Genomic DNA, 12,061 nt, shown 5'->3' on the forward strand with positions numbered 1-12,061 from the left:
CTAGAGGAGGGGGAAAAGGGCATTATGCCTTATGATCTTGGTAAATCATTTCCCCCCCCGAGCCTCAGTTCCCCAGTCTGTAAAATGGGATTAATCACAGGCTCACAGAATGGACTGTTGTGATAATACATAAAACCTGGCACAGAGTTATGGCTCAATAAATGCTCATTGTTACAAGAAGCTGAGGCCCAGCCCACAATGAACTTCAAGCTAAGCAGAGAGGGAGAAGAAATTTCTTGCTGCTTCAGTGCCTCTCCATGCCCTTCCCTCCATCCCCCAGGGAGGCTGAGCCCCAGTTCCATTTCCTCATTGCAGCCCCAGCCATCTCCGGCCCGGAAGATTTCCAGCACTATGTCACCAGCACAGAATTCACGGAGGAGGCCATCCTGATGAAAGTCCAGGTGAGCAGCCCCTGGCCAGGGCAGACCCTCTGAGGATGTCCACTGGTCTGGGGGAGAATGGGCACAGAGGAAAATGAGGTGGGGCTTCTCTGGATAGGAGGCAGAGGAGAAGGAGCAAGCGAAGGAAGTGGTGCGCAAAAGAGGAGGAGAGAGGGGAAGGGAGAAGAAAGGGCAGACCAGGCAGGCCCCACCCTCTGGAGCTCACACTGAGCCTGGGAAGTCCCGCTCAACCCTGGAAAGGTGGAGAGGCCACGGGGCTGTATGTCCCACAAGTGAAAATTAGGCTCCAACAAAAGGGCAGATGGGGTGGCTCAGAACAGCAGGACCGCGTGTAACACCCAGCTGGAAGGGACCCCTCAGATGGGGAAACCAAGGCCCAGAGAAGGGATGAGGCTGGCTGCCCCTCTCCTCCATGGGATGGTAGCAGGTGAGTCAGGAGGACAGGAGGATTTGAGTGGATAGGAAGGAGGCACTGTTAACAAAGTCACGGAGAAAAGAATGGGGTTACGTGAGGGAGAAGCAAAACCCAGCTCCACCTCTTACCATGTATAGGATCTTGAGAAAGTCACTTCACTCCTCTGGGCCTCAGCTTCCTCATCTATCAAATGGTTTCCATCTCATGGTGCTGTTGTGAGGTCAAAATGAGATTGTGCCTGTAAGTGTTCAGCGCTGTGTCTGGCACATACTGAACCCTCCATATGTTAGCTGTAACCAGTTTTTGCCTGAGGAGACTGTTCCCTCTGAATTTCTCCTTCCTCCTTCATTTTTCTAAAGCTTATGATCCCTGCAGCCCAGGCCAGAGAGCCCCAAGGCCTGACCACCTGGCCCCCAAGCCCCTCCCAAAGTTAGCCCCGGGCAGCCTGGCAGACCTGGTCTTTTCACTGCAAACCTACAATGACATCCTGTCCTTCCTCTACACCAGCAAGGAGATACATGTGAACCTCCAGGACCCCATGGTGAGTGTTTGAGAAAAGTACATTACTGCTCTACTTTTCACATGAAGAAACCAAGGCCCAGGTGGCATAAGTGCCTTCCTGGGTGGGCCTAGGTAAGTCACTTCCCCTCTCTGGACCTCACCTGGAGAACTCTTATTCAGCTTTCAGAACCCAGTATAGAAGTTCCTTCTTCTGGAAAGACTTCCTTGAACACCCCTTTGTTGTTCCTCTCTTCATAACATTTATGCTGCAAACATGTATTGAAGGCCTACTGTGTGCCATGCCCTGTGCACACAGGGTCCCTGCCCTTTCACAGATCAAAGTCTACTGGAGGAATAGAAACTGAACAAGAAAACAGATAAATAAAATAATGTATCTTATTTATAATAAGCAGAGCAATGGATCAGCAAGTGTGTGGTGGAGGTGAGAGAGCTATCCTGGACACTGTAGTCAGTGAATACATCTCTGAGGAGGTGGCCTGAATGGTGGCAAGGAGGCGCACGCGCGCGCGCACACACACACACACACACACACACACACACACACACACACACACACACACACACACACAGAAGTCAATGGGAAGAGCAAGTTCCCAGGGTCGATGAGGGCATCACATGAGGGAGAAATACAGATAGATCACTGCTCAGAAGCCCCCAGCAGCTCCTCATCGTGCTCTGAATAAAGTCAAGTCTCCTCTCTGCAGCCCCAGGGCCTCGTGAGATCTGGCTCCTGCACACCTCTCTAGCTCTGTCTCTTCACCCACTATGCTCCAGCCACACAGGATGGGCTGATGCTCACCTCAGGGCCTTTGCACATGCCGTCTCCCTGCCTGGAACACTCTTCTCTCCACTGTTGGTCTCTGTGCGAATGTCATCACCTCAGAGAGCTGCTCCCTGACCACCACATGTAAATATCTAAAGTAAGCCTTTTCTCTCTCCCTCACCCAAAACCCTCTCTCTCTTTCTACTCTGCTCCCTTCGAAATACTGATCTCACTGTGTGTATGAGTAAAGTTATATATGCGAAGTTGTATATATACATATACACACATATGTATATTTGTGTGTGTTCATTTATTTAACTTTGTGTGTTCACTGTCTCTCCAGTTTGGGGACGGGGACTATGAACAGTATACTCTCTGAAGGGTACACAGGGTGTGCTCAGTAAACATTGAAATACGAAATCCCAAGATCTATATCTGGAAGAGATCTAATGTTATTGCTCCATTATTAACATGGAGAAACCAAGGCCCAGATAGGGAAAATGACTTTCCCAAGTCACCCAGCAGGTAGGATCAGGACTGGAGCCAGGGCTCCTGCCTCCCCATACTGTTCCCTCCTTTCCACACAGGTGTGGCAGCTCTGAGACTAGAAGTGAACCCTGTGATTCCATGTCTACAGAAATTCTTACACCAGTGGATGAGGGTACATGTGCAAGGGTGTTCTTTGCAGCTTCACTTGTTACCGGGTGAAAAATAAAGTTAACCTAGGTGTCCATCAATAGGGAATTGGTAAAATAAGTCAGGTAATGGCTATATAAGGTGGAATTCTATGCAGCTGTTTAAAAGAAAGGGGTTGTTCTATATGTACTGATGTTGAGAGGAACAAACAAGGTGCAGGACCATCTGGTTAGAATGTTCCCATCTATTCATTCTTCTATGTGTGTAGAAAACAGTCTGTCAGGATATACTCCAAAATGTCAATAGTGGTTACCCCTGAGAATAGGATTTAGGAGAAAAGGGGAAGAAGTGTTGGGATGGACTTTCATTTTTACTGTATACATTTTATAGTGTCTTCTATAATGATTTACGACTTTCAAAAATCAATGGATTGGGGCTTCCCTGGTGGTGCAGTGGTTGAGAGGGCCTGCCGATGCAGGGGACGCGGGTTCGTGCCCTGGTCCGGGAAGATCCCACATGCCGCGAAGCAGCTAGGCCCGTGAGCCATGGCCGCTGAGCCTGTGCTCCGCAGCGGGAGAGGCCACAACAGTGAGCGGCCCGCGTACCGCCAAAAAAAAACCACATATGAAAGGTCATAATCCTGATGCCAACCAAGACAACTGTGGCTCAGCCGGGCCTATTAAGACCTCTTCACACAGAGGTCATTAAGAATTTGTCCCTGCCTTATGACCTACAACTGCGATCCCAGCCAAGCCTTGGCCAACCCTGAAAGGGCCCTCTCCTTCAAGAGTCGGCAGGTCAAATCACTTAGAGCTTGGGAACAAGCACTGTCCTTGTGCCCAGCCTGAGAAACCACACCTGCATGAAACACCTTCCCACGGATCCTGGATTAGCAGAATTCAAAGGCTGCCCCACCTTCTAAAGCTAAAGGACAGAGACACAAAGAACTGGGAGGTCCCAAGGGCCGTCAGAGGTTGCATCCCTGATGTGCCCCTTCCCGACCTCTGGAGTTGGGTTCATTCTCTGGGTCCAAAAAATCAATGGATGCACTGAAATCAAAGTTCACCCACCAACAGGTGTCACAAATTTCACCTAAAAGATGATTCCATTTCCCTCAAATGTCCAAGAAAAATAAGACCCAGGACAGTTGGGTTTTGTCTTCTGCTTATCATCATGTATAGGTTCTGCCTAGGTTCTGCCCTCTGGAAAAGGTCAATGTCATTTGTTCTATGCATCTAACATTCCAGCCAATTCCAAAATGGGATCTTTGGCAACTGAAACTGTAGCTGAGGTTCACAGTATGAGAGCAGTGAAGTTGGGGAGGGCCCTGCAGCAAAATGCTGAGCCTGAAGGCAGGGACCCAGCCCAATCCCCACCCCAGCCCCTACTCCCCCACTTCAGGCATTAACCATCCCATCAGTCAAAATCGCCTCCCTCTCCCACACTCTTGCATTGTAAAGCTGTGGGAATACCACAGCATGATCATAACAGGACGTACAAAATCACAAAACATCGAGTGGTAGGAACCTAACAGAGAACTGGGCCTTCTCTAAATTATAGGAAAAACCTGAGGCCCAGAGAATAGGCTCTAGAATTTGGGGAGCTATTAAATGAGACAATAAGTGAGAAGGAGCCTGGGCTAGAGACTGGAAAATCCTGAATACAGATGAGCACCACAGCAGGCTACTGACACCATTCAAGCCTCATTCCTGAGGCAATTAGGGAAAGGAAAAGGGGCTGAACAAATCATGTAACAACCATGTTTAAAATCCCCCAGGACTGCATTCATGCTCTTGTCTGCCTGAGACACTGTGTACTTTCCAATCCTCCTGCACCCATTTGGATCCTTCATATCACACACATCTGATACAAAATGTCACTTGACATGGAGGCCATCCCCGAACACCCTATCCAAAGGGACCCCATACCCACTCCCTCAGATCCCCGCTCTAGTATTGGTCACTCAATGCTGAGTGCCAACTATGACCAAGGCGTGACACTGGCACCACAGAGTGAATCTCCCAGGCTTCAGCCATAACACCTAAAAGCCTGCCATAGGGGCCGGCCATGTATTCACTTCCATATGTACAATCCCTGTGAGGCATTACAACGATGACCATTTCTCGACCAGTAGGACGTGTTCAGCACAGGTCTAGACACTCAACGGACAATACATAAGAAAACAGAAAGTGCCGACTCACCCACCCAGGGAATGCAAATCTAGGCCATGAGGAGAGGCAAGGTTTTGGACCCACTTCTGTGAATCCATCTGTATTAAACATCCTGAGTATAGATATATTTAAGTACAAAGAAATACAGATATTAATGATGGGGAAAGAAAAAAAAACTAGAAAAGAACAAAAAGGAAATATCTGAGTCAAGCATGAGATTAGAAAATTCTCAAAAAATGTAATGGTGTACAAAAATGCTTATGAAGGTACTGTTAATTTTTCAAAAGCAAAATAAAAATGACATTAGGTCTATGCAAACAAAAAAAAAAAAAAGGAGAAATACCAGTGCCGTCACTCAGAATCTCTTTTCCCTTCTTCATACTTCTCTGAACTTTTCCTGCCATGTGGGGTCTGTATTTTATAAACAGAGAGCGAAATGCGTATGAAGGGAAGAGGAATTATTCAATGGAGGCCAGAATTCCACAGATAAGATGAGCCTTGCTTGAGCTTGCTTGAGAAGAAAGTCATTCTAAGGTTGGGAGAACTGTGAGTTACGTATAAACATGCATACACACACATGTTACTTGAAGCACTACTTAAATGGAGGAATTCACCTGAAAAATGAAGATGTGTGGCTTCTCTTGGAATATCAGAGGTCTGGGGGACCGAGCCGTCTGCTTCAGGGCTAATCAGCTGGAGAGAGCAGTGCTTCCTCCTCTCTAAGGGGCTCCTCTCTCCGTCTCCACAAACCCCGCCACGCCCCCACGGTCCTGCAACATGGAGGCTGGGAGGTCAACTGCCCTTTGCCTTCATGCTCATCCACTGGGGTGCTCACACCGGGCCACCTCACTCCTCAACATCAGAGCCAGGCCTCCAAAGATACTGAAATTGATGGTAGTCTCACATGATAACAGGGATTTTTCTCTTGTTCTCCCTCTAGACCCACTTTAACCAAAATACATCCCCTGTGCCTGGAAGTCCCCTTCCTCCAGATCCTAAAAATGTCAACACTGCTGTAATTTTGTCCCAAGAAATGCTCAAGGAAATCATCACTAACAGTGCCAGGCAGAGCTCTGTCAAGGTAAGCCTTACGCACATGGCTCCTCCACTCTCCTCTTTGCTTAAGTCTAGTCTATCAACCTCTAAGTTTGAGAAGGTAGAAATACAAGTAGGTTCTGGAACATTCTTCCATAGATAAATATGAGGAAATGCTATGGGATACATATTTTCCCTTAATGGTCATATAAGTGGGTCCTTGCTTACACTGGGGAAAAGGAGAAAGCAGGGGCACAGGAGGACAAATGTTTTCTGAGTGTCTCCTATGTGCCAGGTACAAAGCCAGGTGTCTTTACATGATGTCATTTCGTCCTCACAACAGCACTGAGAGGTAGAGCTTCTTATTCCCACTTTACAGGTGACCAAAGTGAGAGAAGCAACTTACCAATAGTCAAAGCATGTGCAAGGGGGTGGGTTTATCTACATATGAGGTATTCACTTGCCCCCCGCCCCAAAAGCGGTAGAAGGCAGTAGTTACAACAAAATACTAACCTTAAGTCCTCTCTGTGTCAGGCTCTATTTCAGCAATGTACAATGTTTCCTTACCAGAGTCTCCCAAAATCATCAAGTGCAGAACTATCTGCCACAAGAGCATAGAAAGAAACGGGCTTTAAACAGGATGAGGAGTAACAGAAAATGTGTCTCTGTGTTATATGCCCCACTGTCCTTCCAAGAAAGGAAATGAGATAAAGGGAAATGTCTGGAATTAGTGTCTGTGTGGTCATATCACCTGTACCAGCACCCAGCAAGGTGACCAATGCATACTGCAGGATCAATAAATATTTAAATAAAAGAACCAAGCAATGCATGGCTATCTCGCAATGTAACATCCTGCAGTCCTTCTTCCTCTCCACACTCTAAATGATGACTTCTTTACAACAGATGAGTAACCTAGGTGCAAAGATCACCAAAATAGTCTACAACCACCTGTCAAGAAACAAAATCCACGCCACCTACTGGGTTGACATGGAAAAGGATGGTGAGAAGTTTGCCACTGGGCAGACGGTGAGTGCTAAGTAACAAATCACGACTGAGCTGTGAGGAGGAACTAGCAGGAGCAGAGGTCACATGGAAAGAAGAGTGTTCTGTAGGGGGAACTCATACCAAAACCCTGGGGGCCACAGTGTGTCCCTAGGAGGAGGAGACCAACCAGGCTGGTAGGCTCAGCCTTGAGGGAAGACTAAACAGGTGGTCCCCTGAGACCCGGTCATCTCCACTCCAGGCCTCACCTGTGACCTTGTTGGTCATATCACAATATGACATGTTTGCTGAGTAGCGTGGTGAAGGTATTTTTTTAACTCATGTTTGTTTTATATTAATGCAGGATTTAATCATCTCCCATGCATGCAAGATTTCAAAAGACAAACTGATAGCGGACATCAAGATTGAGAGGTACTTGTCTGTAACTACAAACCCCTCAACGTTCGTCAGCACAGGAAGCAATATCAAAAACCCAATTCAAATCACATGCGAAGAGTAATGGAGAAGGCCCTTGGGAAATACTTGGATGATCACAGGGAAATCAGAAGGAAGTTTTACTCATGTGCTCTTATTCACCTTAAATTTGCTCTTTCCCCTCTGTATTCAACATTTTAAGGGGATATGGGGATATATGTATTCATATAGCTGATTCACTTTGTTATACAGCAGAAACTAACACAACATTGTAAAGCAATTATACTCCAATAAAGATGTTAAAAAATAAAAGTAAAAATAAAATTTTTTTAAATAAAAAATAAATTTTATACGTGACTTTAAGAAGCAACTGAACTGGGACTTCCCTGGTGGCGCGGTGATTAAGAATCTGCCTGCCAATTCAGGGGACATGGGTTTGATCCCTGGTCTGCGAAGATCCCACGTGCCATGGAGCAACTAAGCCCATGCGCAACAACTACTGAGCCTGCACTCTAGAGCCCATGTGCCACAACTACTGAGCCCGCATGCCACAACTACTGAGACCTCATGCCACAACTACTGAAGCCCATGAGCCTAGAGCCCGTGCTCCACAACAAGAGAAGCCACCGCAATGAGAAGCCCGCGCACCGCAACAAAGAGTAGCCCCTGCTCACCGCAGCTAGAGAAAGCCTGCGCACGGCAACGAAGACCCAACACAGCCAAAAACAAATAAATAAAATTTTAAAAAAGAAGCAACTGAACTAATACCTAAACTCTACTTTAGAACTGGTTAATAATTTTTATTTAAAAATAATTTTTCCTTGTATTTTGTTTCCTGACAGCTCTCAATACAGAGTGACACCCCCTGAGGCTGTAAGTCGATTTGATTTTCAAAACATTTATCTATAATAGAGGAGAAATTATTTTAAAGCCAGGCACTCAGTGAAACGGGGACTCTGCAAAGGAAAAGATCACACAGACTAGATCACAGGCACAATGTGGAGCAGGACTGCAGGCTCCAAACCTAGGTTCTCTCTGGGAAGCTCTTAAAACTTGGTTCCCCAAGCTCAGTACTGGAATGCCACATTCAGTCAGTGACCTAAAGGAAGGCCTAGAGTCTGTGCTTTTTTAGTGTTGGGTGATTCTCATACACCAAGAAGTCTTGGGGGTCCACTGGAAGGAAAAAAATGATCTAGATTCTAATTTTGCCTTGGCTCACAGGAGGATATCCAGCCTCCCATAGCCTCACACTTCCCATCAGAGGTTTTCAGTCCTTGTTCTACAGAGCAAGCACATGGAGCCCCAGACGAGACCTGGGAGGTACGCAAGTGGGGAGAGCAAGGGTGGGACCCAGGGACCAGGCTCCAGAAAGAGATATGGAAACTTACAGAAGGTTCACCAACCACCTCCGCATTTAAGACATTTGATCTCCCACATGTTCACACTTTCATTCAACAAACATTTAGTGAGCATCACTACGTGTCCAGCCCTAAATCTATAACATGAAACGGTGATGAGGTCCCAGACTCCAGGAGTGACCCTCTAGTTTAAGCAGGAGGACAGGAACAGATTAAAACCATAAATAAATAAGCCACATCATTAAGAGTCTGGTAACCACACACTGGACGGAGGCACACAATGGGTACCCAGAGGTGAACAACCTTATGTCTATGTCCCATATGTCAGCCGTGAGATAGTGGGGAGTCATGTGAGAGGTAGACTCTGGGAGTTGGTGCAAGCCTGGGGTTGCTTCACCTTATCTGCACCGGGCAGATATGTGTTAGGCCAAGCTCTGTGCCAGGGAAGGATCACAAAAGGCATGAACCCTGACGCCACATAACTACCCACCTGACAGGGAACACAGATACTCATGCAAATAGCTGTCAATTGAGCATGAAGAAGACAGAGTGGAGGAAGCATGAAATGGAAGGCAGACTGTGGGTTCACTGAGAAAATGATGCCTGAACTCAGCCCTGAAGAAGGAGCAGTTTACCAGAGGGCACAAGTGTGTACCAGGTAGAGGGAACAGGATGTGCAAAGGGTAGGTCGCATGGACACATCGGCCTCTTGAGGGGAATGCAAAAGAAGGGAGGTAAACATAGCACCAGCGAGGACGACCAGATCAGGGAGGGACTCAGAATGGATCCAAAGGAGGCACCATCCATCCTCCCCAAAATACTGAATTCACATTTGGCCTGAGGGCACGTGGCTGTACCACTGTGCCTACAGCAATGTCTGGAACATAAAAGGAGCCCAAAAATCACTGGTAAAGGAGCCACCTGAGGCATCAAAACCTACTGAAGGGCCTTTGAAAATTCCCAAAGAATTAGAGGCCTGAGAGATAGATTAAGATCCACTTCCCCTCATAGCCTTGTAGAGTACCAGACTTCTTCCACCAGGAAAAAAGCCCATATGTACAGAGGCACCTAAGACCACTTTCCCTGATGTGAGGACTACCTGGGGGACTAGCAGATATACTAACAAAAAAGCTCTACCCATCTCTTTCAGATGGACGAGGTGCAAAATGTGATACCTGTGGTTCTGAAGAAATTACTGCTTGCCACTGTTGGTATGTGGAACTAATAATGTGAACACCTACAAGAGTCAGTGTCACAAGAAAGGTACAAAGATGGGAAACCACACTCCAGAATGTGACACGGCGTCTGACCACTGTGATTGAAAAGCACTTTGTTTTTAGATAGGGACTTCAGCATCTTGAGATGGCAAAACATGAAAAACAAATCAAAATGTCCCTTCTACACTTCCAAATGAAATCCAGCCCACTAGGTGTTTTCAGAACAACAGCATCATGACAGGAAACAGGGACCAAGTCACCTAGTCACATAGATACTGGGGTTTGAGAAATGCAAGAGTGTGAGTTCATAACCCTTATAACCATCAAGAGATATGATGCAAAATGCCATCTGTACATATTTATGATGAACTCTAGGGGGTTCAATGTACTGCAAATGAAATCAAAATAGTAGGGCTTAATTCTTCTGTTTTCTCAAGGTAGGGAGGGGAGACATGGTGGCATATCTCTTGGTATCAATTCTCCGCACATATAATGTCCATCAGATTTCCAGTTAGTTCTAGGGTCCTTGGGAACTTACCCTCACACACACAAAAGACTGGGAGAGACTATGTCTTAACTCAAATCCCTCCGTTGAATGAGCAGGGGAGAGATTTCTCCTAGAGCCATACACTGCCCAAAGATATCCTCCAGCTGACTGTGGCTAAAACAACCCAGCCTAGTCATTGTTTCTTTCAACTCATATCATAAGATGCTCCTTCTTTACTTCAGAAAATTTAAATCAATGGAATATTCCACCAGGAGTAATCTCAAACTCACTAACAATGCCAAGGTTCAAGTGCTTAAATCGGTAAGAAAAAGAAATATAAACATTTTCCTTTCACGCTAAAGCTCACTCTGCACTTCAGTCTTCAGAGTAACAAAGAGGGGCCAGTGGGCCCTGGCATCACAGTCTGTTCAGGGCTCTCCCACCAGCTCCCTCTGGTCCCCCCACTCTTTCCTAGGCAGATTCATTGCGTACTGCTCCTTCAGTTACCATGTAAGTCCTAACCCTGAGATTAGAAACACCCCCACTACATATGCCTAACTCATCTACACTATCACCTTGTGACTACTGGAGCCTCTCATTCTCTGCCACCCTGACTCAAATTTCCCCTTCTTCCCATCTATCTAACCCTACATTCAGAGAAAACTGAAAAGAGAACTTGTTTTCTGAAAAACATTTAAAAGAACGGGAGTTTTCCATACACAAAAATAAATTCAAAATGGATTAAAGACCTAAATGTAAGGCCGGACACTATAAAACTCTTAGAGGAAAACATAGGCAGAACACTCTATGACATAAACCACAGCAAGATCCTTTTTGACCCACCTCCTAGAGAAATGGAAATAAAAACAAAAATAAACAAATGGGACCTAATGAATCTTCAAAGCTTTTGCACAGCAAAGGAAACCAGAAACAAGACAAAAAGACAGCCCTCAGCATGGGAGAAAATATTTGCAAACGAAGCAACTGACAAAGGATTAATCTCCAAGATATACAAGCAGCTCATGCAGCTCCATATCAAAAAAACAAACAACCCAATCCAAAAATGGGCAGAAGACCTAAATAGACATTTCTCCAAAGAAGATACACAGATTGCCAACGAACACATGAAAGAATGCTCAACATCACTAATCATTAGAGAAATGCAAATCAAAACTACAATGAGGGGTTTCCCTGGTGGCGCACTGGTTGAGAGTCCGCCTGCCGATGCAGGGAACACGGGTTCGTGCCCCGGTCTGGGAAGATCCCACATGCCGCGGAGCGACTAGGCCCGTGAGCCATGGCCGCTGAACCTGCGCGTCTGGAGCCTGTGTTCCGCAACGGGAGAGGCCACAACAGTGAGAGGCTCGCGTACCGCAAAAAAAAAAAAAAAAAAAAAAAAACTACAATGAGATATCACCTCACACCGGTCAGAACAGCCATCATCAAAAAATCTACAAACAATAAATGCTGGAGAGGGTGTGGAGAAAAGGGGACCCTCTTGCACTGTTTGTGGGAATGTAAATTGGTACAGCCACTATGGAGAACAGTATGGAGGTTCCTTAAAAAACTAAAAATAGAACTACCATTCGACCCAGCAATCCCACTACTGGGCATATACCCCGAGAAAACCATAATTCAAA

At 46.2% G+C, this 12,061-nt stretch overlaps 1 protein-coding gene across 1 annotated transcript in view; it reads right to left on the bottom strand.

Moving 5' to 3' along the window:
* Positions 1-284: 284 nt before the first annotated feature.
* CDK5RAP1 (CDK5RAP1 mitochondrial tRNA methylthiotransferase) overlaps positions 285-12,061 on the bottom strand; it is a 64,263-nt gene continuing 52,486 nt past the window's right edge. Inside the window, exons 14-15 of the transcript XR_014297675.1 lie at positions 945-1,026; positions 285-448 (exon numbers count right to left, since the gene is read on the bottom strand). The gene's annotated coding sequence lies outside the window, so the exon portion shown is untranslated. The remainder of the gene's footprint in view (positions 449-944; positions 1,027-12,061) is intronic.

Source organism: Grampus griseus (genome assembly GCF_964374135.1).
Source record: "Grampus griseus genome assembly, chromosome: 14".
Classification (NCBI taxonomy): Eukaryota; Metazoa; Chordata; class Mammalia; order Artiodactyla; family Delphinidae; genus Grampus; species Grampus griseus.